General features: G+C 41.3%; 1 protein-coding gene and 1 long non-coding RNA gene across 2 annotated transcripts in view; one reads left to right on the forward strand and one right to left on the reverse strand.

Annotated features, from left to right (window-relative positions):
• Positions 1 to 24,143, forward strand: part of MIB1 (MIB E3 ubiquitin protein ligase 1) — a 125,266-nt gene that overhangs the window by 67,943 nt on the left and 33,180 nt on the right. The gene's annotated exons all lie outside the window — the stretch shown is intronic.
• Positions 7,603 to 9,802, reverse strand: LOC121159610. The gene is made up of 3 exons (XR_005884399.1): positions 9,718 to 9,802; positions 9,051 to 9,190; positions 7,603 to 7,965 (listed from the first exon to the last, which is right to left on the reverse strand). It is a non-coding gene; the product is annotated as an uncharacterized LOC121159610 (long non-coding RNA).

The following is a 24,143-nucleotide window of genomic DNA, read 5'->3' on the forward strand; positions in this document are numbered from 1 at the left end:
TCTTGTTACTGGTTCTCTTTTTTTCTGTAACAGATGAAGAAATGATTTTAGTTTATTTTACTATTTTGAGCCAGTTTAAATGTTAACACAGGTTTATAATTTAATTCAATATGTTGGCTTTGTTGGGGGATTTTGTTAGTTTCTAAACTAATATAAGTATTGTGAGATGATTATGCTAAATGTCGATGTAAATTGTTAAACATTTAAATGCATTCCAATTGGAGACATATATCTTCAAACTCATTCTCAAGGCATCTTTCCCATTTATATATCTTCATGGTAACTGTTTTTTAAACTTGTGCAAAATAAAACTACTAGCTGGTTCCTTTCCTTATTCTATGATTAGTTATATAAACTCCTACTGTTAAATGTCTCTAATTCTTGTTACAGTAACTTGTGTTACTGAAAAATGAAATTTGTTAATTACAGTTCGAGCACTTTTAGAGGGACTCATTATTTATAAATAATAGTCTCCAGGGTCTCACCGAAAAAAGAATAAAGGAAGAAAAAAAAAAGTAAATAGTTTCAATTAATCTACAGATTTCTGTGAACTCATTTTCTTGGACCAATGTTCGATCACACCTATATGTGTGTATGTGTGTGTGTGTGTTTTAACACCTGTGTATCTCTGCTGAGGAAAATGTTTGCTTTGATGTTTTTTTTTTTTTTTTTAAAGAAAATGTGAAAGAGGCAGGGTAACAGAAAGAGGGGGAAAAGTGAAAAAGAGATCTTAGTATTTGCTGATTTCCCCCACAAGTGGCTATAGTAGTTGGGGTTGAAACCAGGAGCTGGGAACTCCATTTGGGTCTGCTGCATGGGTGACGGGCCCAGTGCTTGGACCATCTTCTGCTGCTCTCTGAGGTAGATCACATTAGCAGAAGCTGAATTGGAGGCAGAGGAGCTGGTACCTGAGAGCCAGTGTGAAACTGGATGCTGTCATCACAAACAGTGGTTTAACCTGATGTGCTACAATGCGCGCCCCAATTTTGATATTTGTTTTGAGAGTTTTGTTGTCTTAAGCTCTAAATTGTTTTTAATCTTTTAGCTTCTTAGGATCACCACTAGAGGGCAATCCCAGAACAAAAATAATTTTATTGCTGTTGCTTGTTGGTACCCATAACAGTGTGTACATATTGTGGGATATAATGTATGAATTTGTTTTCGCTCACGTCTTGATTTTCAAATTGAAAATATTTGAACATTCATGTTTTCATTGTGAAGGAGACGGGAAAGTGCTATATGTTCCATAACTTTCAGACAGACAATTCTGTGTGCATGGCCTCACTTAATCCTTTTAACAGATTTTTGAGGCAGCTGTTAATATATTTATTTCATAGATGAAGAATATAAAGCTTACATGGTGAATTTACTTAATCGAGATCACATAGTTGATTATTGAAGCCACTGGAATTTGAGCAAGGGCTGTGTGACTTCAATGTTTCCAAGGCACTTCATATTACTTTTTTGTGTATATGGTCTCTGTGAGACAAGGCATATGGACAGTGAGTGATTTAATCAAAAAAATTATTAGTGTGCCATTCCTATTGCTACTTTACCGTGAGGGCTCTCTAAGTAGTTCTCAATTTGCTGTTAATCCTATTTATTCTACCAGTTTTTCTAGTTCATTCCATCATCTCTGATCCCAGTGCTATAGACCAAATTACCTACCCACCACTTTTATGTAAACTACTGTAGTGTGTTTTTAATTAATTTCCCTGTTCTGTCTCATCACTGATTGAACTTTCATGCAATTACAAAGTTGGCCCTGGAGCCATCATCTGCTTCTTCCCATGGTATGCATTAGCAGGAAGTTAGATGAGAAGCAGAATGGCTGGAGCCAGAGCCAAGCACTCCGATGTGGGATGTAGGCAACACAGCAGCCACTTGACCTCTACACCAACACCTGACACCTAAATACATGTTTGTAGAATGACAATTTTGTAATTGTATGTATGCAAGTTGAGAGTTACCTTAGTGACTGTTTTACCTTGAATTGTAACGTTTGATTTAGTTCCTTGCCATATTTTTTTTTGTGCCCCAGTTATATTTATTTAGTATCCTTTGCTTAACTGTTGTACTTCATGTATAGTCAGTCCATTTTAATTGAAATTGATTATACTTTATCTATTATAATACTGTAATAGCAAAAGTATAATTCTTACCTATTTTTGAAGTTACTTTTTTTTACTTTGTATATATTTATTTCCTACAGTAAGTTATCATTGTGAGTATATTCTAATGCCATCACAAATAGTTACTTAAATTATTAAAATTAATATTATGTTTACAAGATGTGTTCTTTTTGGTTAGACTTTATAAAGTTCTTAGTATTAAAAAATGGCAGTTGCCACATGCTTCAGTGTAATTGTTTTTAAGATATTTTAACTAAGAACCATTCAATTTATATACTCTTACATTTGGTATTTATTGGCATGTTTTTTCTTTTAGCCGTATCATCTTCTAAAATTAGGAAAAAATTTTAGATTTTTGTCTAAAAGAGAGATTATTTCTGCTGATAAAAATGAAAACAAAGTTTCAATAAGAATGTTACTGAATAACTTTCCTGTGAGCTGCCTGCAAATTTCCATAGTTTCTTCACAGCCATGAAAATAAGTCAGAAGTTTCTGCAGAGGCAACAAAAATGATAGGTATTTTGATGGTACTGATCGCCAGATTGTAAAGTTAATTTATATCGTATTACTTAAGCATTGTTCATTACTATAAACTGGATTTGAAAAGTAGCAGTAAGGTATGAGTGAATCCCATGATATTTTGTACTTACTGTGTGTTTTCAGGTTACTGTTAAGATAACATACGCATTTCTTACTCATTATATATATTTCTAAGAATAAATTAATAAGTGTAATTAACATTTGAGTAACTCATAATTTTCTCAAGAACATTGTGATACCTTTAATTTTTAAATTCTAAAATATCTGTAATGTCTGGTAAATGAGGCCACATTGAATGCAGGAAGATTTAATCATTCGAACTATATCTTATTTAAGGTTTTTTGTTACCAGTAACTCTGAACATGCTGAATGCTATATACAGATTGAGCTGACAGTCTATAAAATGGTAGTAGATTTATAACAGGTCCTTTTTCTCTACTGTGTGCTTACACATTTACTTTCGAACATGTGCCTTGTAATGTGTACGTGTTTAATATGGCTGAGATTTGATTAATAGGAAGTACAGAGATGACTTATTTGAATGAAATGATGAGGTTTACACACACACACACACACACACACACACACACACACACACACACACACACACACACCTACCCACCCACAATCTCCCTCCTTCCTCTCTCCTTCCCATCCTCCCTCTCTCCCTCCCTTCTTTTGCCCATAGGAAGTACAGAGATGACTTATTTGAATGAAATGATGAGGTTTACACACACACACACACACACACACACACACACACACACACACACACCCCTACCCACCCACAATCTCCCTCCTTCCTCTCTCCTTCCCATCCTCCCTCTCTCCCTCCCTTCTTTTGCCCACATTGTTTAAGGGGGCGATTTCTTTAAAAGAGTGGTCAGGAGTTGAGAATTGCCTTCAGTAACCTTCATTAACTGCTTAAATATTTGTCCCTAAATAAAAGACATTAAATTATTTATAGATTTATAGCTAAATCACAGTCATTAAGAAGGTTGGATGAGTATTAGATCATTTGTCACTTTTTCCTTAGTTGAATTTCTACATGGAGAGAAGAGGAAGACAGAGGGAGGGGGGACGAGAGAATTGTGCTTGTCTGTTTTTGTAAAGGACAAAGAAGACAAAAGAAGTCCATCAAGTGTGATGAGGACAGTTTCACTTTACAACTGAGGAAACTGGTATTGAGAGCTGAAAGAACTTAATGAATTACTATTGAGATTGAGGTTAGTATTTTCTTCCTTTTTTCAGGATTAAATACCTTGGGTTCAGGTTCAGAAGAATTAGGTAATTACTATGGGAGTCTTCCGACAAGATCTAATATTCAATAGTCTCCCTTTTTCTTCTTATCTGCTATGGGCGACAGTGACATTTCTAGAGTGTAGCTTTATGTACTGTTACAGTTTTTAAAACCTGAAATATGTGTACATTCGTGGCATTTGTGACCCTGCCCCTCATTGTGTCATTCTCATGTGTTGTGGTGGGTTTTAGGTGGCCTTCCCAGATATTTTCTTCTTTTGAAGGAAGGGTATATATTTCTTATGATGAAGTTCAGCCTACATAATTATCATTTTATTTCTAAGGGATAGGAAACTTAACACCAAGAGACCATAAGTGAGCAACATTGTTTTATTTGAGATCCTTAAATTTTACATACAATAATTTTAAGGTTTTTTTTTGCAAACAACTTTAAATACTACAACTGTTCAGAAGTAGCGTTAATATCAATAAAAGTATTTTATATGAACTACATTCTTATTAATTTAAGTAAGTTGAAATGTTGATATTTGATTGACATCCATGCTTGAAAAGTTAGCTGTCCTGTGTAATCAATGCATAGCTACAGCTGGTTGAAGGGGACCAAATCCATTAAAGAGGCGATTTGGTTCCATTTTACCAGCTCTAGCAAAGCATTGTATGTAGTGCTGCTAGTTTGGAATCCAGAAACATTTATATTATTTTCGTTGTGCAGTTATTATTCTGGACCTTATATGAGCAATAGAAGTTCCTGATATCAATGCTTCAGTGAATATACAACTTCTTTTTTGAAGACACTTTTTCTTAGAGTCCAGGAGTCTTTTTAACACAAGGAATTATTGTTGTACATCTTTGTTTGCAACATCTTTGCTTATTTTGAAGGGTAGACAATAACTTGTTGCAAAACCAACAGTGTTTGAAAGAACAAGTAGACCTTGGTGTAATGTTTTCTATTGCTAGGCAGCAAACCAGATTACTTAAGTGGTTAAGCTAATGCACGGATAGGTTAAGTAGAGTACTGTTAGTAACACATTTCTACCACCACTGATTTTTTTTTAAGTGTTATAGTTGAGGATGAATACTAAGTTGCTGGCCTGGGGTGGAGGAGTATGAGTGGCCTTAAAGTGCCACTGCTTCTGCTGTATAAATAGATCACACGTGTTGTCAGTGAATCTGTTGGACTTGTGCTGAAAGGAAGACTATGAATGCCAGATTATTTTTCTTTGTTTCTGTTTATGTATGGGTATTAGTCTAAAGTAGTCTTCTTAAGGTCTATTTCTTTATCTAAATTTTCTGCAGTGTTGGGTACAGTTTACCTAGTTATTTTTTAAATTACCAATTTAATAAAATATAAATTTATGATAAGCTTAATCCATGAATCCGGGTATTGAAAACCTATCATGTGACTTATACTTTAAAAATCAGCACAGTATATTTTTCTTAACACTGTAGCTGTTGATTTATTGTCTTAAGGTAAGTTCTTACAGTAAAATATAAATCAAAGAAATATGCTGTATAGTTAATTTGAAATTGAACTAGGTCAACACTAATTTAGGCAATATGAAACATTTCTTACATTCAGCATATTCTTCATTTTTTGGTCAGTGAGTATCATGCTCCTGATAAAATTAATGTCACTGCAATTCTGTCATTTTTTTTCTAATAGAAGAGTAACAGGTGTTAAATGGCCTGAACTTAAGTACTGAAGATAGCAACAACACTGGCTTCTATTTTTACTGGTTACATGGGAGCTATTTAGCAGATCCAGTTGCTCAAGTGTGCTTTTGGATGGTAGTTCATTTTCATTTACTGGCCATATCAGGGCAAAGAGAGGCCATGGGGAAAAAAATAGTACAGCATTTGATAATGTCAGCATCTGTTATCCTTGTCAGGGAGACAGTTGAAATGTTTGAGTTACACCAGTGTCAGCAGATGCCCAGAGTTTAACATGTACTCAGTTAAAAATGAACAGCTGATCTAAGTGATGGTTGTGACATTTTAGAGTGATAGAAAATACTCTTTAATATACTAGGTTAAACTTGTAATTTTTAGAGTCATTGTACAATTTTACTTTTAAATAGCGTCGCATTTTATTTTGAGGATCATATATTCTTAATACAACAAGATTCTTAATCATGCACTGCCTGTAATTTCCAATAAACATGCGGTGGCATTAGCCTTTAAAATAAAAAGAAGTATCTTTTTAAGTGATTGTCTTGCTCAACAAAAATTATAGTTAAACTAAGTCATCTTTATTTAATTTTTAATGTAAGGAATGTAAAATATTGTACTTTTCATATGTATGTAAATATTCTAGTTGAAATTCCTTTATTTTAGAAAAGATTAGAAAATATCAATAAATGAAAATAATAGTCTTACCCACTTTCCTATAGCCCTTGAACCTTTTTACCCTAATTAACTATGTAAAGATTGTCAAAAATATAATAAAAAATGAAAAAAAAAAAGAAAATATCAATACTGGTATTGTTCCTAGTAACTTTGTCATATATTTTAGTGGCTTAAAAGAAGCACTACTTATAGATTGTTGCTAGGAACACAGTTGGTTATGATTTTTAATGAATATGCAAAATAAACCATATAAAGCATGTTTCAATATCTCTTGTCATATCCAAGCTGTATACAGTGATCCATTATATTAAAAATGAATTGTTTTATAGTACCAATAGAAATGGTTATTTTATCTACATAAATTGGTTCTCTACCATAGTCTTAATTTTACTTGATTTTTTTGGAGAAAACAAATTTAAAGGTCATTCAGGTAGTAAGCTAACTGCTTCTAAATATTTGACAGCATTATTTTACCTATTGACTTATAATTGTTACCCAGAATTTGGTCATTTTGTATACTTAAATCTTGTGTTTCTTAGTTAATCTTAAATATAGCTGCATTTAAAGCAAAGATTGGATTGGGGAACTGATAAACTTGAGGGAAAAAACACGCCACTTTATTTTTTACAATCAAATTTTACTTAAAAGAGTCTTTTGAGTTGATGACTATGCCTGTCGTTGTCGAGTAAGAAAACTTAAAACAATGTAAATTTTGCTTCAGAACATTTTCTACTATTAATAAATTGTAAATTTATCAAAATCTGAAGAATATTTGTTAAAATGAATGAATTCAGCTTTTGATATATCTTATTTTTCATAGTAAAGCAGTCAACACTCTGAATGTGGTAAATTGAGGTCAGATTATGGAGACGAAAGATACAGGCCCTTTCTCTCGCTTATTCTGCTGTGCTGGTAATATTTGTTACCTTTATGTGGTCAGGAGTTACCACATAAGTACATAATTTAAAAATGCATAATATATGAGCTGTGTTTTAAAATTGTGCTTTCAAAGGAATTTCTTGAGAGTTTGAGATCTACAACAGTAAAACTTCTTCATAAAATGTAGCTCTTAGGAAAATTTCATTTTTGTCTTTCAGGAGGAGGTACACTTGTCTTTGATGTAAGTGTAGGCAAAGGCTGTCTATTTGATAGTAGATTAATTTATCATGTGGTGATCATTCAGGTAGAAAAAAGCAAAGGCACCTTTAGCTGCAGTTTAGTTCTGTCTGGATGGTTTATTACCTACCAAAAATACATACTTCTTTACATTCCATAGCATTGTATGTTCATATGGGTACATAAAGAAGTATGTACTCTGAGTAGGTATTACTAAGTTGTTAGCTGCAAAAACATGAAATATTTTTCCAGTTGTTAGTAAAAATTCAGTGTAACATTGCAGATCATTTGTAGAGACCAACTTATAAAAGACTAAGCTTTAAAATCAGTTTACCTGGTCATGGCATTAATACCACTTATGATTCCTTATTCTTGGCGACATAAATGTTTCTGAACATTTGACCATTTATCTATTCAACTTTGTCTTGTTTTGGTTCTTTTTCCAAGAGAGCCATAGAATTAGTGGAGTTTTTCTGAAGTTGCATAGATCAGCATAGCACTTCTTCACAGTCTTCAGAATGAGTGTCTTCCTTTGGGGGAGTTGCAGGGGTGGGGGACTTGCTTCTGAGGCCTACAAGCAGATAGTCATCAGTTCAGCACAGAATCTTCGTGCAAACTACATCTCTCACTCAAAACTTAACTAACCAACTTTCAACTTCTGATGCTGACTTTAACATTGAAATAACAAGGTAAAAAAAAAAGAATTACATCTTTTAAAGTGTTGGGAACTGAATTTTTAGAGGTGGTGAATTTTTTGAAAAATTTTTCTTAAAAAAAAATCTTAGAATTCATGATCGTTTTGAGACTTTCTTTGTTGCTCATTTATCTTTATTAGTTACCTGAATTTTATAGTTTGATGGTTCTGTTTGGGTCGGACACAAATTCAAATACATGTTTAAATATCTAATTTTGATGAGCTTAGTTTCAGTTTTTAAAGGGATTTTTAATATTAACTATGAGAAAAGTCAACTTTTCCAGTCTCAAGAGCTGACAGGTTTCAGCCTATTAAGATCTCAGTTTTCCCTTAATCATTTAGCATGAATAGAAACTATAGTTGGTAATGGTATTAAAAGATTGATTTAAAAGAAGTCCTCAAGAAGTTTCTAAATTTGAAAGGAGATTTCAAAAGGGCAGAAGTAGCAGAATTTCTGCAGCCCGTGGCAGAGGCTCATGCAGCTTGCAGAGAGCACATCAGTAGGTAGTCTAGGATTGTAGCGGTTTCAGCAATGCAGCATTAGAAGTAAACTATGCATATTCTTCATATATTTGCCACTAATTATAAGCATGAAAAATGATCTGCTAGCATTTTTGGTTGGCTAAACCTTGCAATACAGTGAATCATTTTTAAAAGATAGCCTACTTTGGAGGCAAGACGTGATTTACCCATACTGCAAAACCATCATTTAATCTGAAACAGTAGAGACTATATCTTTAATAATGTAAATGATAGTAATGGATTTGCACATTTTTGAGATCACCGTCTGCCTCAATGTTTGAACATTTCTTTTTACACTGCCTAAGCTCTCAACTGGAACTGTGAAATGAGGCTATGCCGGGATAGAATTTAACGATAAGAACATGTATCTTAGTCAACAATAGATAAGCATGCAGAAAGTCATAGCATCCTGAAAAGTACTGGCCAAGGAGTGTCGTTACCTGTAAGCCTGGAGCCAGGCGGCGTTTGCAGCAGGAAAGGAGGCAGTGACCTAGCCAGTCACAGCAGCAGCAGCAGCAGCAGCCATCTCATCTCGCTCCTCACTCCATTTGCTGATTCAGCACTTCTTTTCATGAGCAGGCTGAAGTAAGGGGGTGTATCAGTGAGCAAAGAGCCTCACCTTGTAAGATAAATTTGAAAAACAAACAAGCAGCCAAAAGGAAGCTTGGTTTTCCCCTTTCCCTCAAAAAACAGAAAACAACTACAGTACAGTTGAATTGGGGTAGGCCATTTGATATGGAATGTCATATACCAGTGTTGCACAGAAATGTAGAAAGTTCGGCATCCAGGAAAGGTTTCTGCCACGACTGAGAAAATAAATCTAACTTATTTGTCAGATGAAATGCTTGGGAGGGGGTGGAGGGGAAGGAGGGTCAGATACAGAGGAAGTTAATTTATAATCTTAAAAAAAAAAAAGCACACCCCCCCCACCCTTACCCCTTAAGTAACTGGAAATTAGCTTCTCCTTGTTTTCATTTGCCCACCAGAATACATTTGGTTCTTCTCACTTCTCAGGAAATAGTCTGCATCTTTCTTGCTCTGAGGGTGTTTTGTTTTTCTTTGCTTTTTAGTTTCCAGGATTAAATGGTAGAACTGTAGTGAAGCTACCTTGTCATATCCAGAGGTCAGGACTTCCACATGATCACTACAGAGGCCAACTTATATTCTTCCTGAGTGACCACCGGCTAAACTGCTACAGCTTTATAGGCAGCTGAGCATTTGAAACATGCACTCCCAGGCAAACAGGCTCTCTTCTGCCTCTGCCTTCCCTGACCATATTTAGTCAACCATAGCAAAAAATAGTCTCTCAGCTGTCGATTGTCGATCTAAAAGCTGAGGAAGCCTCTATCTTGCTTTCTGCCTATTGATTGTTCATCCTGCAGTCCAAGCACCGATTTGCCATTTGTCCTGCCCCACCCCCCACACCTTTTTTTTTTTTTTTTAAGGACTGCCAAATAAAGCAGTCTCTCATGTTTCCACTTACATTTCCCAGATTTTCACTGGGCTTGTGCTGAGCTGAGGAAAGCCTGATGTGGCTGTCACTATACTTAGAAGCACTGTGGAGAAAGAAGAAAGAGAAAAGTAGCCTGGCTAGTAGCAAGATGATCTTTAGATAGATACGGAACAAGTGAAAACCCTCCTGCTGCCAAAAAATATTTCAGAGCCTGATTTTTTGGTTGATAAAAAGTGCTTTTGAATGTGATATTTAACATAGCTGTAAACCTGAGGGGTTGTGTAGGGTGCATTTAGAGTGGGTTATTGTTGTGCATTTTGAATTTACTGAGTGGTATTTGAATGGAAAATATATAGAAATAGCAAGGAGAACCTATATATTATATTGATGGTGGAAAGTGATGACTAAGACAGTAGAGGGTAAATGAAAATATTGTAAATGCTACATAAAACTTTTAATTCATTGTCAATTTTAGTTAATTCTTTGTAGTGTATAGGTGAAAAATGGGGTCCAGAATGTTTTTAAGTAATCATTTTCTGCTGAAATTAAGTATAATGTGTAAAAGTATTAAATACATTTTATTATGAGTTCTATTTTATGTTCAAATATGAAAAGATTGATTGTCATCCTTCAGTGTTGCTATGGCTTTGTGACTTTCTGAAGGGGCATTTCAGAGTGGTCATTGCACTCTGCCGCAGAGTGGTCATTAACCTTTTTATAACTGTTGATTTATTTTTTATAACTATGCAATTTGTTTTTCAACCATAGACAAAAGGATGCTAAAATATCAAAAAATCTGTGGCAGTATAATTTTGGGAGGGGGGGAAGTATAAGGTGTCACCAACAAAATTCTTGAGAGAAACCGTTTATACTTTGGTCTTAATTCAGAGATACTCTCTCAAGTATTGATGAATAAACAGGGAAAAGCCATTCTCGGTTTTCTGAGCTCATTTGCTCATTTTTTCGACATTGCTTTTTTTCTTTAGTGTTCAGTTTAGTTATTTTGGATGATTAGTTTAAAACAATGATATTAGGAGTGCTCTGACTGTTTTTGAAAACCATGTTTCCTAGATTGAAAAAAATGTACACACATTTTGAGAAAATGACATCTCAGATTGTGTTTGAAAAATTTCAAGTTTCTAAATTATCCTTTTGTTAACCATTTGACAGTGAAGTTGTTTTGTTTTTGTTTTCTTGTGGTTTTTAGTAAAAACTCATGTACTATATTATGTGCCATGCACTCTTCTAAGTCCTTTATAAATATTATTTCACTTAATTTTCATTTACGCCCATTTGAGGAAAGATTTTTGTCTCTTCTTACATGTTACAAATAGGGAGACTGAGGAGTAGAACTTAAGTAATCTGCTCAAGTCAGTAGACATTCTGACTAGGCCCACAATTTGAGCTCATGTAGTCCATGCCATGCTACCGCTCTGATGGTCGTAATGAGGTGTGCCTGGGAATTGTTTCTGTGGGGCCCACCAGATAACACAGGCAGAATACGGTGCCACCTTGGCCTTAGAGCATTCACAAGGATGACTGTCTCGGTTCACTCCTTCCATTCAACAGAACAATGAGCCCTTTATGCTGGTTCTGCAAAGCATATGTATATATTTTAAGCAAAATGTGTTCACCTTGTGTATAACCTTCATAAATTTTACCCCAGAAAACCTCCCCTGCTGTTTATTAACTTTCCTGATAATGTCCTTAATGGCTAACTTGCTTTACCATTTGTAGAGATTGTTTATTAATTCAGTAAACATTTATTGAATGACTAGTGTTCTAGTTTTTAAGCATTAAATAATACTAATAATTAAGGCCTCTACAATGTAGCTCCTGTGATTTATTGGGAAAAATATTGCTGTCTCTGAAGAAAAATTCTGAAGCACAGCAGGCCTTAACGATTGAGTCAGTGCCATTTGAGTTGTGCATACCAGTGTGGACAGCTGCTTGTCCCCTCTGCTTCTTAGAATTCATTTGTTCATCATTCAGCAAACGTTTGAGTAGTACCATGTGCCAGGGATTATACTAGACACCACTATTAGTTGTTCCAGAACCTAATACTGTTTGGCAGTATTCACAAATGCCTGCTTAACTGGTAGTAAGACCTTACCTTTCAAGCATCCATGTCCTTAACCTTTTGGAAGACAACTGGATTGAAAAGTAAAGAAGAGTATTTGAGCATTAGGGGAGAGTCACCACATCCCTTATTATACTCCACAGTTGAGATTATACTGGCTTAATAAAATTATTAATTTACTGAGCTAGTATCACCCTTTCCTTTACACTGCTTGCTTTGTGGGACTTCATGCCACAGCATGGTAACTTGCCTCTGAATTAAGCACAGTGCAGCCACACAGTGTGCAGCTCGCCTTTGTGCTTCCCATTTGTGTTCCTAAGATTGCGTGTCCCAAGGAAAGGGAGGAGATTGTTGTCGTTCACGGGAGGGTGAGGGGACAGACAGTTCTGTTTAATTCTCCATTAGCTCCCTCCTGGCTAAGCCCAGCAATGGCCAGGCTCTCTACCTTGATTTTTTTTTTTCTTTTCTTTTAAAGATTTATTTATTTTTATTGGAAAGGCAGATTTACAGGAAGAAGGAAAGACAGAAAGATCTTCCATCTGCTGATTCACTCTCCCAAATGACCATAACAGCCTGGAGCTGAGCCAATCCAAAGCCAGAGCTTCTTGCAGATTTTCATGCAGGTACAGGTTCCCAGGGCTTTGGGCCGTGCTCTGCTGCTTTTCCAGGTCATAAGCAGGGAGTTGGATTGGAAGTGGAACACGAACCGGGGCCCACATGAGGTCCTAGCACTTGGAGATGGAGGAGCCAGTTGAGCCATGGTGCTGGCTTAGCTATCTTATTTATTTATTTATTTATTTTGAGGGGTTGACAAGTTTTTTTTTTCTTTTTTTATTATTTATTAAAGAGGGGTATTAAGGGAGAAGGCCCAACCTATTTCCCCAGGTCCCGGATGTAGGGTATGCTCCGAGGTTCTTGCTCAAGTGATTTTGATATTTCATCAGTTATGAATCGCTGCCAATCTTGCCACTCCAAGCACTATGAGGTCCTTGAAGAATCCACTGATTGACGCAGTCCCTCATAGAGTCTCCATTTACCCCGTATTTCGCTGCCAACATATAGCTGAGTTGGTTGGTTGACCTGTTCTGTCTTCTCTCTTTTCTTGGTTTGGGTTCTGGGTCCAGCATTTCGATTGGAGAGATCTCCAAAGAAACTTTGTCTGAGGTGTTCTCAGACCAGATTCTTGTATGTACTAGCAGGCACAGGGCCTGGCACAGTCCATCGCCCCGATCAGCTGGTGGTTGCAATTGCTGGGTTGGTTCTGTTTTCAGCCCCGCCTTCTACTGGAACCAATTGGTGTTGCAGTCCAGCCTGGTTCTGCCCAGCACATACTCGGCCCTCACATAAACCAGCAGGAGCTGCAGCCTAGTTGGAGTGACCCGCAATAAATTACAGATTATTTTCCAAAGATACATGTATACATTTTAAGGATTCATTGATTATTTAAAGGCAGAGTCACAAAAGCTGGTTCATTCCCCCAAATGGTCTTAACGGTTGGGGTTGGGCTAGGCTGAATCCAGGGCCTGGATTTCTGTTTAAGTCTCCCATGTGGGTGGCAGAAGCCCAAATACTTGGGCCATCTTCTGCTGCTTTCCCAGGCACATTAGCAAAGAACTGGATTGGAAGTAGAGTATCTTGGTCTTAAACTGATTGCAGGAAGTGGTTTAACTGGCTTTGCCACAGTGCCTACCATGCTAATTTTTAATTAAGATAGCAAGCTATAGGTCTTTAAAAACTTAATCTACCCTAAATCTCCACTGTATAATAATTACAAATAATTTATGTCAATACACTGTGCTTGGGGAGTATTATTTCTTGCAAAATGACTTACTTCCAGAGTGTAGTATAAAAATGGGGTGAGGCAGGGCTGAATTACAACTTCACTGTGGAGAAGCCTGGCAGCCGCTACCTCAACCAGGTGACCAGAGATAAGGCGTGTAGGGATAAACTGTGTTGATGATCTGTGCTCTTGTATGATGTGATGCAAGGATGCTACCTTGTTTGGTCCTCCCACAACTCAAAGCCCCTGTGAATTTGCAAGGAAAACATGAGAGATTCCAACCAGGAACTGTCTACAGAATTCGGTTAGTACTTGTCAAAAGTGTTAGTTATCAGAAACAAGCCAAGTGTGAGAGCCAAAGGGAGCCTAAGGAGGCATTTAGAGAACATTGAATGAAACAAAGGAAATCTCAGAATGTGGACAAATGTACCATGTGCTCCATTAGTAACAGGCATGAAAGGTTTATGAAAACTGTGTCCTATCATTGCAGTTTTCTGTAACCTAAAATTGCTCCAAAATATGTGGAAGACCTAGAAGAAAATCTTGGTTCCTGGCTTTTGCTGGTCAAACCCTGGCCATCATTGTCAGTTGGAGAGTGAACCAGAGGGTAGAAGATCTTTGTTTCTGTCTCTTAACTACCTTTGCAATGAATATTTAGGAGAAGGTGGTGGGGGGTGACAACAAAAATTAATCCATCCCTTCCTGGCAGTTGGCAGTTACCGTTCCATTAACTTGAATTTTTAAAAAAATTCATGAAAGGACTCAGATTCACTGGATTACTCCACAGACAGCTACACTCTGTGTTCCCTAGCACTGGCAAAACTGTGGCCAGAAGGCAGAGACTAATTCCAGGTCTTTCACATGGGTAGCAGGGACCTACCTATTTCAGGTATCACGTACTGGGTGAGAATACTTGAGATACCATACTATGGCATCCTATGGCATCTTTACTGGTAGGCCTCATTTGCATTAACTTTGCTTTGAGACTGTGCAGCATTCTCCATAATTTATACTGGTAAATGAGTGATTTTGCCATGATTGATTTCAATAAATGCTAAGTTTAGTTTTATCTCTTTGAAAAGTATATTAAGGGGTCCGACATAGTAGCCTAGTGGCTGAAGTCCTCGTCTTGCACGCTCTGGATCCCATATGAGTGTCAGGATTTTTTTGTTTGTTTAATTCTTTTATTTTGATAATCTTGACATAGTTGATTAGGGCACAAAGGATCAAGGGCTACAGGACAGTGGGTAAGACCATTGTTTACACATTAATATTATTATTTTTTTTCTGTATCTGAGGTAAGGAGAGAGATAAAGGGAGAAGCCCCATGCAATCTCCCTCCCATCCCAGGGTCCTCAGTTTGAGGCATGCTCTGAGGGTGCTGCTCAAGCAGTTTTGATAGCTCAATTCTGAATTGCTGCTAATCTCACCATTCCACATAGGATAAAATCTCTTCAGGATCCACTGGCTGACATAATCTTTTCATGGTTGGGGTCTGAGCTCAGCAGTTCAGTTGGAGGGATCCCCAAACTTCGTCTGGGGTGATGCTCAGACCTGATTCTTGTGTATGCTTGTCAATACAAGATCCGGAACAGTCTGTCCATGGGCGCCAGTTCTAATCCTGGCAGTTCCACTTCCCATCCAGCTCCCTGCTTGTGGCCTGGGAAAGCAGTTAAGGACGGACCAAGGCCTTGAGACCCTGCACCCATGTGGGAGACCCGGAAGAGGCTCCTGGCTCCTAGCTTCGATAAGCTCAGCTGCAGCCATTGCGGCCACCTGGGAAGTGAGTCAGCTGATGGAAGATCTTCCTCCCTGTCTCTGCTCCTCTCTGTATCTCACTCTCCAATAGAAAAAAAAGAGTAAACAAAGTGCAAGAAATGTAGAAATTCTATGTGTTTCAACAGGAAGCTGAATAGGACAAGGCACCAAGTGAGAAGCAGTGACATAACACAATGCAGATTAACAAAAGGGGCTGAAGTTCCCGCATCGGGGATCAGTGCACTGCCTGCAGCACAGTGCTGGTTCAAGTCTCAGCTGCTCTAACTTCCTTTTTAAGTTTTATTTAATTCTAATTTTTAAGTTTTAAAAATTAATTTTAATTTTAATTTTAATTTTAATATTGTTTATATACTTGAGAGTGAAGTATGCCCATGTGTGCCTGTGATTAAGCTGGGAAGGGTCAGGTATGGAGAAGCTGGGTGGGACACCAGTTGCAGTCTGGTATTTTTTCTTCCTGTGTCCTCAGAGGGGGTCGGGGAGAGGGCCACTCCTTGCCATCAAACTACATCCCCAGGGAATGGGAGATGGCTTTTTAATGACACTTAGATATCCCATCATGGGGAAGAGTGTTCTGAGAGCATTCCTTGAGTGGTTTTGATACCCTTGAGACATTATTCATTTCATTGCTCCAGAGTTGAGAAAATCTTTCCAAGGTCTACAGGTTGACAGAATCCACCCTAGTGCAGCCACAGACCCAGCAACATGTTGTAAAGCTTGGTCAGGAAAACTGTCCAACCTGATCTGTTTTGTCTCTACTAACATGGCAATTAATGTCTCTTACTGGCCTAGATGAGCTGGCTGTCATGTCCTCCATGTGCAACTGGACATGCTGTCCACTGCACAGGCATCAGCAACTGAGGAGGCCCAGTCGCAATACATGCACTCCACATTGGACTCCACATCCTGTGATTCTCCCTGTGGCCAGGGTCTCGGTCTAATCATCTTGTCAGGGAATCCCCATGAACCTCACATGACCTCAGACGTCATTCTTGAATGTGCCACGCAATGCAGGGTCAGGTATGGTCTGTCAACGACACCAGCAAGCACAAATACCAGTAGATACAGCTGCCTGTTAAGTTCTGCCTCAGCCCCATATCTCATTGGAACTGATAGGTTCTATGGCCTAGCGGCCAGCCTACCCCAGACCTAGTCCTAATGCATGCCAGCAAGTGCCATTGCCTAGTTTGAGTGACTCACAATAACCCCTACCAGGCCCGCTCCCAGACCTGGTTTTTGAGTGTCCCAGCCTCTGCTGCAACCAAGCCGGCCCAGCCCACATCCCATCCGCTCTCATGCACACCCGTGCAGCTTTGCTCAGTTGACCCCCTCCAAGAATCAGCCCTCACATATGCCAACAGGTGCCCCCCTGTCCAACCAGTCTTGTGCCAATCCTGGTTCTTGTGATCATCAGTGATAGATACACTAGCAGGGAAGTGTCTACATTTCCAGCACCAGGCATGTTGCAAGCCACAGAGCTTGTGCCTTCCAGGGGGTAGTGCATTCTACCCTAAAATGACATGCACACAGTTCAGCACTTGCTAACTGGTGCTGTGGCCTACCTTGGCTGGCTGGCTCACCCCCATGCTGGCTCTCATGTACACCAGTAGGTGCAGCAGTCTAGCCTAGCCTGGCCAGCCCACAGACCACCCACCCAAGCTTTCATGCTCACCAGTAGAAACAGCAGCTTAGCGAGGAACTTCCCAAAATTCCCCTACCAGGCCCACTCCAAGCACCCAGGTCTAGTGCACACAGGCAGGTACCTTGACTCCACCTGGTATGGCCCACCCACTGTCTCAGCTCTCACCAGTGAGTGTTACAGCCCAGCCTCACCCAAATGGGCATGACCCCCTGTACTGCCTCTCCTGCTTGCAACTAATACAAAGGCCTGGCCTGGCCTGGCCTGTCCCGTCCCCCTTCCCAGCTCTGGTATTCCCAAGAGGGGCTGCAGCCTAGCAGGAGAGTTCACCAAGATTCCCTACCAGGCTGTTCCCAGCCCTGGTCTCACATGGTGCCAATGGGGGCATCGCCCCTGCTCGGCATGGTCTGCCCTCAGTTCTGGACTTTGCATATGCTGGCCGGTGCTGCAACCTGGCCCCACTTATCCTTCTCCTAGCCCCAACCACCACAGGTGTCAGGTGGATCTTGACAGATGAGTTCCATGGTGCAGGCTGTCTTGGCCCAAAACCACCTGCAGCTCTCTGCATAAACCAGCAGGTGCTGCTGTCCCATAGAGGCAATCCCACAATTCCCCAAAAGAATCTGCCCCCAGATCTAGCTCTCTCACATCCTGGTGGGTTATGTGGCCAAACCTGACATGGCCCACCCCCTGCTCTGACACTCACAAAGTCGTACTGGGGCTTAGCCCAGTCAGGCATGCCCTAGTCCCAGCTCTTGTGAGAACCAAGGATACGGGTGATGTTGTTTAGCCCAGCCCAGGTCTCCTACATGGATCAACCACCTTGGCCAGACACAGAAACGCTCACCGGTTTTACCAATATAAAGCACTTCATCTAAGTTCCTTCGCCTACCTGCCAAGCACAGTGTGCTGGTCAGAGAAGACTCCAGAAATCATCCCTTCCCTGTCAAACATGCCCTTAGCTGCTCCCACTCCAATACATCCCTGGATGTCCACCCTGGGCAATCTGCAGTCCCCTACCCCACCAGAGGGCTGGGGTACCATGTCTCGTTGCAGGGATCACGCCCATTCAACTTTAAGAGAAAAAAAAAAAGGAAAACAAACCTGGCATACTGGTATAGTTAACAGTTGGCAAGAAGTAGGCCCGAATGCCTGTCAACTATTGGCTGCTTCTCTCCCAGCAGTGTAACACTTGCCTAAGTGCAAGGCAATCAAGGCAGTTGCCTACAACTGGCATCTAATTTCCTTTTAAAAAAAGCTGATTAACTTGAAAGTCAGAGAGAGACCAGTGTTCCATCTGTCGGTTCACTCCCCAAATGGTCACAGCAGTCAGAGTTGGCCAGGCTGAAGCCAGGAGCTTCCTGTGGTCTCTCAGGTGGGTGCAGCGCCCAAGCACTTGGGCCATCTTGTGTTGCTTTAGCAGGCACATTAGCAGGCAGGTGGATGGGATCTGGACCAGCCAGGACTTGGAATTGGTGGCCATCTGGGATGCCAGTGCTGCAAGTGGTGGCATTGCTGGTTAGAACACAGCACTGGCCCAACTCTACTTCTGATCCAGCTCTCTGCTAATGAACCTGGCAGAGCAGCCAAAGACAGCCCAATTGCTTGCACCCCGGTACCCACTGGGAGAACCAGGTGGAGTAACAGGCTCTTGGCTTCAGTGCGGTCCAATCCTGGCCATTGGCTTTACCCAACTCCAGTCTCTGGAGATTAAATCAGCACATGGAAGATCATTTTCTGTTTCTCCCTTCCTTTCTCTGTAAGAATGTCTTTGGAATTAAAACCAAACCCACTCCAAGGGGGGGGGGGAAACAAGTCACAAAAACCCAAACATTATCAATTCAAACAAATATTTAGAAGCCTCAAGACATCTACAGAAAAATTTTGGAAGCACATGGACTAGAAATGGAACAAAACAGATTGCACTGTGTAAAATCAGTTTAAACTCAGTAAGGGTGGCTTTGGTGAGTTAGGCATACAAAATTAACATCCTGTAATGATCATATTTGCAATTAGTTCAATCAGTTTTTTCTGAGCGAAGTTGTAGAAAGGTACATATTTTCAGGCTTCAGTTTTACTTTACTGTATTATGTTAAAAATAAATACTTTCACTTATATGAAAGGCACAGCAGACAGAGAGAGCACCAGCTGGCATCAGCTAAGGGCTCACTCTCCCAAAGCCTGCCATAGCCCACACAAGGCAAAAGCCAGGAGCCAGGAACTCCAACCTGTGCTGTCACCAATGTGGCCAGAGTTTCAGACACTTGAGCCATCTCCGGCTGCTTCGCAGAGCACACAGGAGTGGGAAGTTGGATTCTGGCAGGGATCTGAGACTCAGCCCTGACACTGGGTAGAACCACACCTCCAAGGATTTGAAGATGACATGTTGACACATATTTGCCTTGACGTGGAAGCACACTATCAGGCATGGGAGCTACGTGACATCCAGCAGACTGCCAGTCAACACAGTTTACAACCCAAAACGGACAAAATCAAAATAGAATGTGAAATCTGCACTAACTCCACACATTAGTTGTGGACATGACAAAACAAAAACCAGACTGTTCAGAAACAAAATGGCCCCATACCTGGAAACCCTTGGGCTGCTTTCCACCAAAGAACAACTCCTCAGAGAGCCCAAAGTGGTACCCGAGGCCACCAACAACCTGACCTTTCCTGATGAAAGAAAACCTGTGGCCCGCAGTGAGCCTCCTCGGTTGCTCCTACGAGAGAATGAAACCCTAAAAGCCTCCCTAGCCACCAAAGCAGAAACAATCAGGCTCCTCCAGGAAAGGATCCAGACACTGTCTCAGGCCGCGACAGACCACACACCTGGAGACAAAATCACTTGAAATAAAAAAACAACAGATCTTACATAACCTAGTGAAAGGCAAAAAGCTCCTTCTGACAGCCAAAAAGAAGGAGGTGCGCTCTCTACAGAACCATCCAGCAGAGAGTCAGAAGGAAAATAAGATGTTGAAACAATCTCTGTCAAAGTTAAATGAGTCGGGGAGGCTTCAAAAGGAGTTCAGGAAGATATACTCAGAGCTCATCCTTGGCACACACCAAGTTGAGCAAGATCGGATGACAATGACTTGACACAAAATGCCCAAGACACTAACATCAGAATGAGAAGCTCAACAATGAATTCTTCCACGTCCTCAGTATGCTTGGCCAGCTTTCTTTGACCAAAGAAGACCTGCTCAGACACCTCAAAGCCTTGCTAGAGGCCTCCAACAGGAAAGCATTCTCAGAAGAGTCTCCGGAATTCACAGAACCTGCTACCTCAAGTCAATTCCTCACAGGAGCAACACAAAAACCAAAGCTAAAATCACTCAAAGCAAACGAAGCCACAATCCAGATCCTCCAGGAAGAACTGCACACGATGGCTTCTCTGAAGGCTCACACCACAAAAGTAGACACACAACAGCAGCAACTGTCTTTAGAAAACAAGAAACTAAAGGAGAAACTGGAGTATTTACAGAAGCTACTAAAAAGCAAAGATATTTTTATGAATGCCGAGAACAGGCATCTGTGCTCTCTCAACAAGACTCTTGCAGAGAAAGAGAAGGAAAGTAACACTTTAAGGCAAACCGTGAGAAAACTCTCACTCCACGACGGACACCACGACCCTGGAGACGGAAGACGACCAGAAACCTTCAGAGATCAGGGATCTGGAGCAGGAACAACACGTGTTAGAGAAACTAGTGAAAGGGAAAGGGCTTGCTCTGAGAGCCAAAACTCAACAGTTACACGCCATGGAGGACACTCTTGTCCAGAAAGAGGAGGAGAACACCATTTTGAAACAGTCTGTGACCACATTAGAAGAAGCAGTGTCAACACTGCAGACGGAGATTCAGAAACTGAAACAAGAGTGTGGGGAAAGACTCCACACAGCTCAGGAAAACATGAAGGCACTCCGAGACTCCAACACCAAGATGCTCACGTCCTTGCAAGAGAAGGAGGTGGCTGCCTGTGCACTCAGGGAGGAGCTCCACACTCAGGAGCAGTTGCTGAAAGAAACAGAAGTCAGATCCCAGCAACTCTTCAGTGCCACAGAGGCCATCCTCAAGCAAATCCTGCTGTTCCAGCAGGAGAGAGACTCAGTGACACTAGCTCAGAGACAGAAACACCTGCAGGAACAGGTCCTGCAGAGCACACTGCAGAGCTTACAAGACATGTTCAGCCAGGGGCAGGTGGGACCACCACCATCTTCCAAAGTCCCAAGATTTTCACCTGCCTGATATCTGCCTGAAGCAGATGGACTGGCTGCAGTTCGAGTCGGGAGTGGGAGCAGAGAGCAGACCCCTGAGAGCCCTGGTCAGCACCGCCAATGATGCTGGCTCAGGGACACTGACACCCTGTGGGGATCTGCAGATGCCACAGCAGACCCTGGCCACCCGTAGCATCACCATGAGCAGCCAGGGCAAAGCCGATGCCGAGACCCAGCAGCAGCTGCCTGCTGAGCCTCAGCCCTTTATGATGGAGACATAAAGCTGATCGCGACCAAGGTTCAAGGAATTGTTAAATGGTTCAACGTCAAGATCAGAAACACCTTTATCAGCCAACAAGACACCAAGAGGACGTATTTGTCCATCACACTGCCATTCAGAACCACAACCCCAGGAAGCACCTGCCCAGCCTAGGAGATGGCGAGACCATGGAGTTTGACGTGGTGGAGGGCCAGAAGAGTATGCAGGCCACCAGCGTTATAGGCCCCCAAGGAGCTGCAGTGCAGGAAGCAGATATGTGGTCGAGTGGGGCCTTTCCCGGTGCCATCCTCAACAAAGGGCTCCTTGGCGCCATCTCCCACAGGGTCACCTCACCAGCGACACTGAAGGCTCTGACAACACTTGGGAAGGCCAGGCCCAACCTCGCTGGCCTCAAGGCTGCCCAAGGCTGCCACGATGCTACCTGCGGAGACCCTACTGCCATAGAAGATAGGAGTCCCACACTCTGGTGTGGGGTGAACAGGTGGATGGTGCCCATGGCCTGGCTGCAAGCAAGCCCCAAGTGCACACCCAAGACCAGGGAGAAGACACCCAAGGCCACCAGCCGCCTCTCAGGCGCTCCCCATGCAGCAGGCCATACAGTCCTAAACACCAAGATGGCACACAGGCCAGGGCTGCCCAGCATGCTGCTGACCATCCACCTGCTCCCCAAGCAGTGTAAGGGAGTCCTGCTTCACATTGTCACCACCGTCCCCTTCACTCACCCAATAACCAAGGAATCTGACATGCAACCCAGAGAGAACAACATAGTTCTGATTATTCTTTGGCAACTAAACCAAGACTGTTATGACATGCTTTAGGCACATGAGTTTTACACAAGGCTGTTCAGGTTGAGATCATGAAAACTGGAGAGATCAAATGCACTACTCTCTGTCATCAAAGACACACAGTGTATTCTGTGACTGGTGGAATTAGAAAACACAAACTGTGAACAGAAGATTTCAGTAAGCAAGAGGAAACTGAACTAACAGCTTTCAAAACAAGATCCAATGGGAAGTGCTTTGCACTTTCTAGAGACTGATGAAACTGTGAAGTGTCCACAAGAACAGGTGAACAAAATCCTAACAAGGTCTTTAAACTTCTCACAACTGGTTTCAGGACTATCTATAGAACCCCTAGATAGTCTAATCACTGGAACACAGCAGACAAATACTTGCTTGATTGTGGGCGTGGAATCGGAGGGGGAGAAGGGTTGAGAGAAAGTAGGTATTTTGGGGGGGGGGGGGCAAGCACTGTGACACAGCTGGTCAAGCAGCCATCTTCTGGGATGCCAGCATCCCATCTGAGCACTGAATCTAGTCCCAGCTTCTGCTCTTGCAACCCAGCTCCCTGCTCATGTGCATGAACAAGCAGGAGAGGGTGGACTAGGTGCTTGGGCCTATGTTCAGCACGTGGGAGATATGGATGAAGCTCCTGACCGCTGGCTTCACACTGGCCCAGCTGAGGCCCTTGCCACCATTTCAGGAGTGAACCAGCAGATGAGTATCTGTGTGTCTCCTCTCTCTCTAATTCTGCCTTTCAAATAAATACCTCCCCTACCAAGATCTATATATTTTATAATTTAAGAGGCAACTTTTCAGAAATAGTAGGAGAGATTTAAATCATCTGTCTTCTGGTTCACTCCCCAAATGGCTTCAACAGCCAGACCTGGAGGAGTCTGAAGCCAGGAGCCCGGAACTTCCTCTTAGTCTCACCCCATGGATGCAAGGGCCCAAGGACTTGAATCACCCTCTGTTGCTTTCTCAGGCACATCAGCAGGGAGCTGGTGGGAACTGGAGCTGCTATGACTCAAATTGGCTCCCACGTGGGAATGCTGGTGCTGCAGGGCAGGCTCCACAGCACTGGTCCCAAATATCTTTAATAAACATTTACATGCAAAACACAGGACAAGGCATCAACAGGTACGGCTCAATGTCTAGGCTCCTCAAGGGAGGAAAGTAGTAACCTTTTTTCCATCACTGATTGGTTTTAATTTGAAATGCAAAGTGACAACAGAGAAGGAAGCAGAGACAGAGTAGCATCTTTCCGTGCTCTGGTTCACTCTCTAAATGACTGCAATGTTCAGCGCTGAGCCAATCCAAAGACAAACCAGGGCCTCCTTCACGTGTCCCATGCCGGAATGGGAGCCCAAGGCCTTGAGCCATCATCTGCCTCTTCCCCGGGACATCAGGAGAGACCTAGATTGCAAGTGCAGCAGCTGAGACAACTGGCATTCAAATGGGATGCCAGTGCAGCAGGCTAGACTTACTCCACTATACCACAGGATGCCCTCTCCCCGACTGGACTTTAAATCC

Source organism: Ochotona curzoniae, unplaced genomic scaffold (assembly GCF_017591425.1).
Source record: "Ochotona curzoniae isolate NIBS_2020 unplaced genomic scaffold, NIBS_Ocur_1.0 contig_43, whole genome shotgun sequence".
NCBI classification, from domain to species: domain Eukaryota; kingdom Metazoa; phylum Chordata; class Mammalia; order Lagomorpha; family Ochotonidae; genus Ochotona; species Ochotona curzoniae.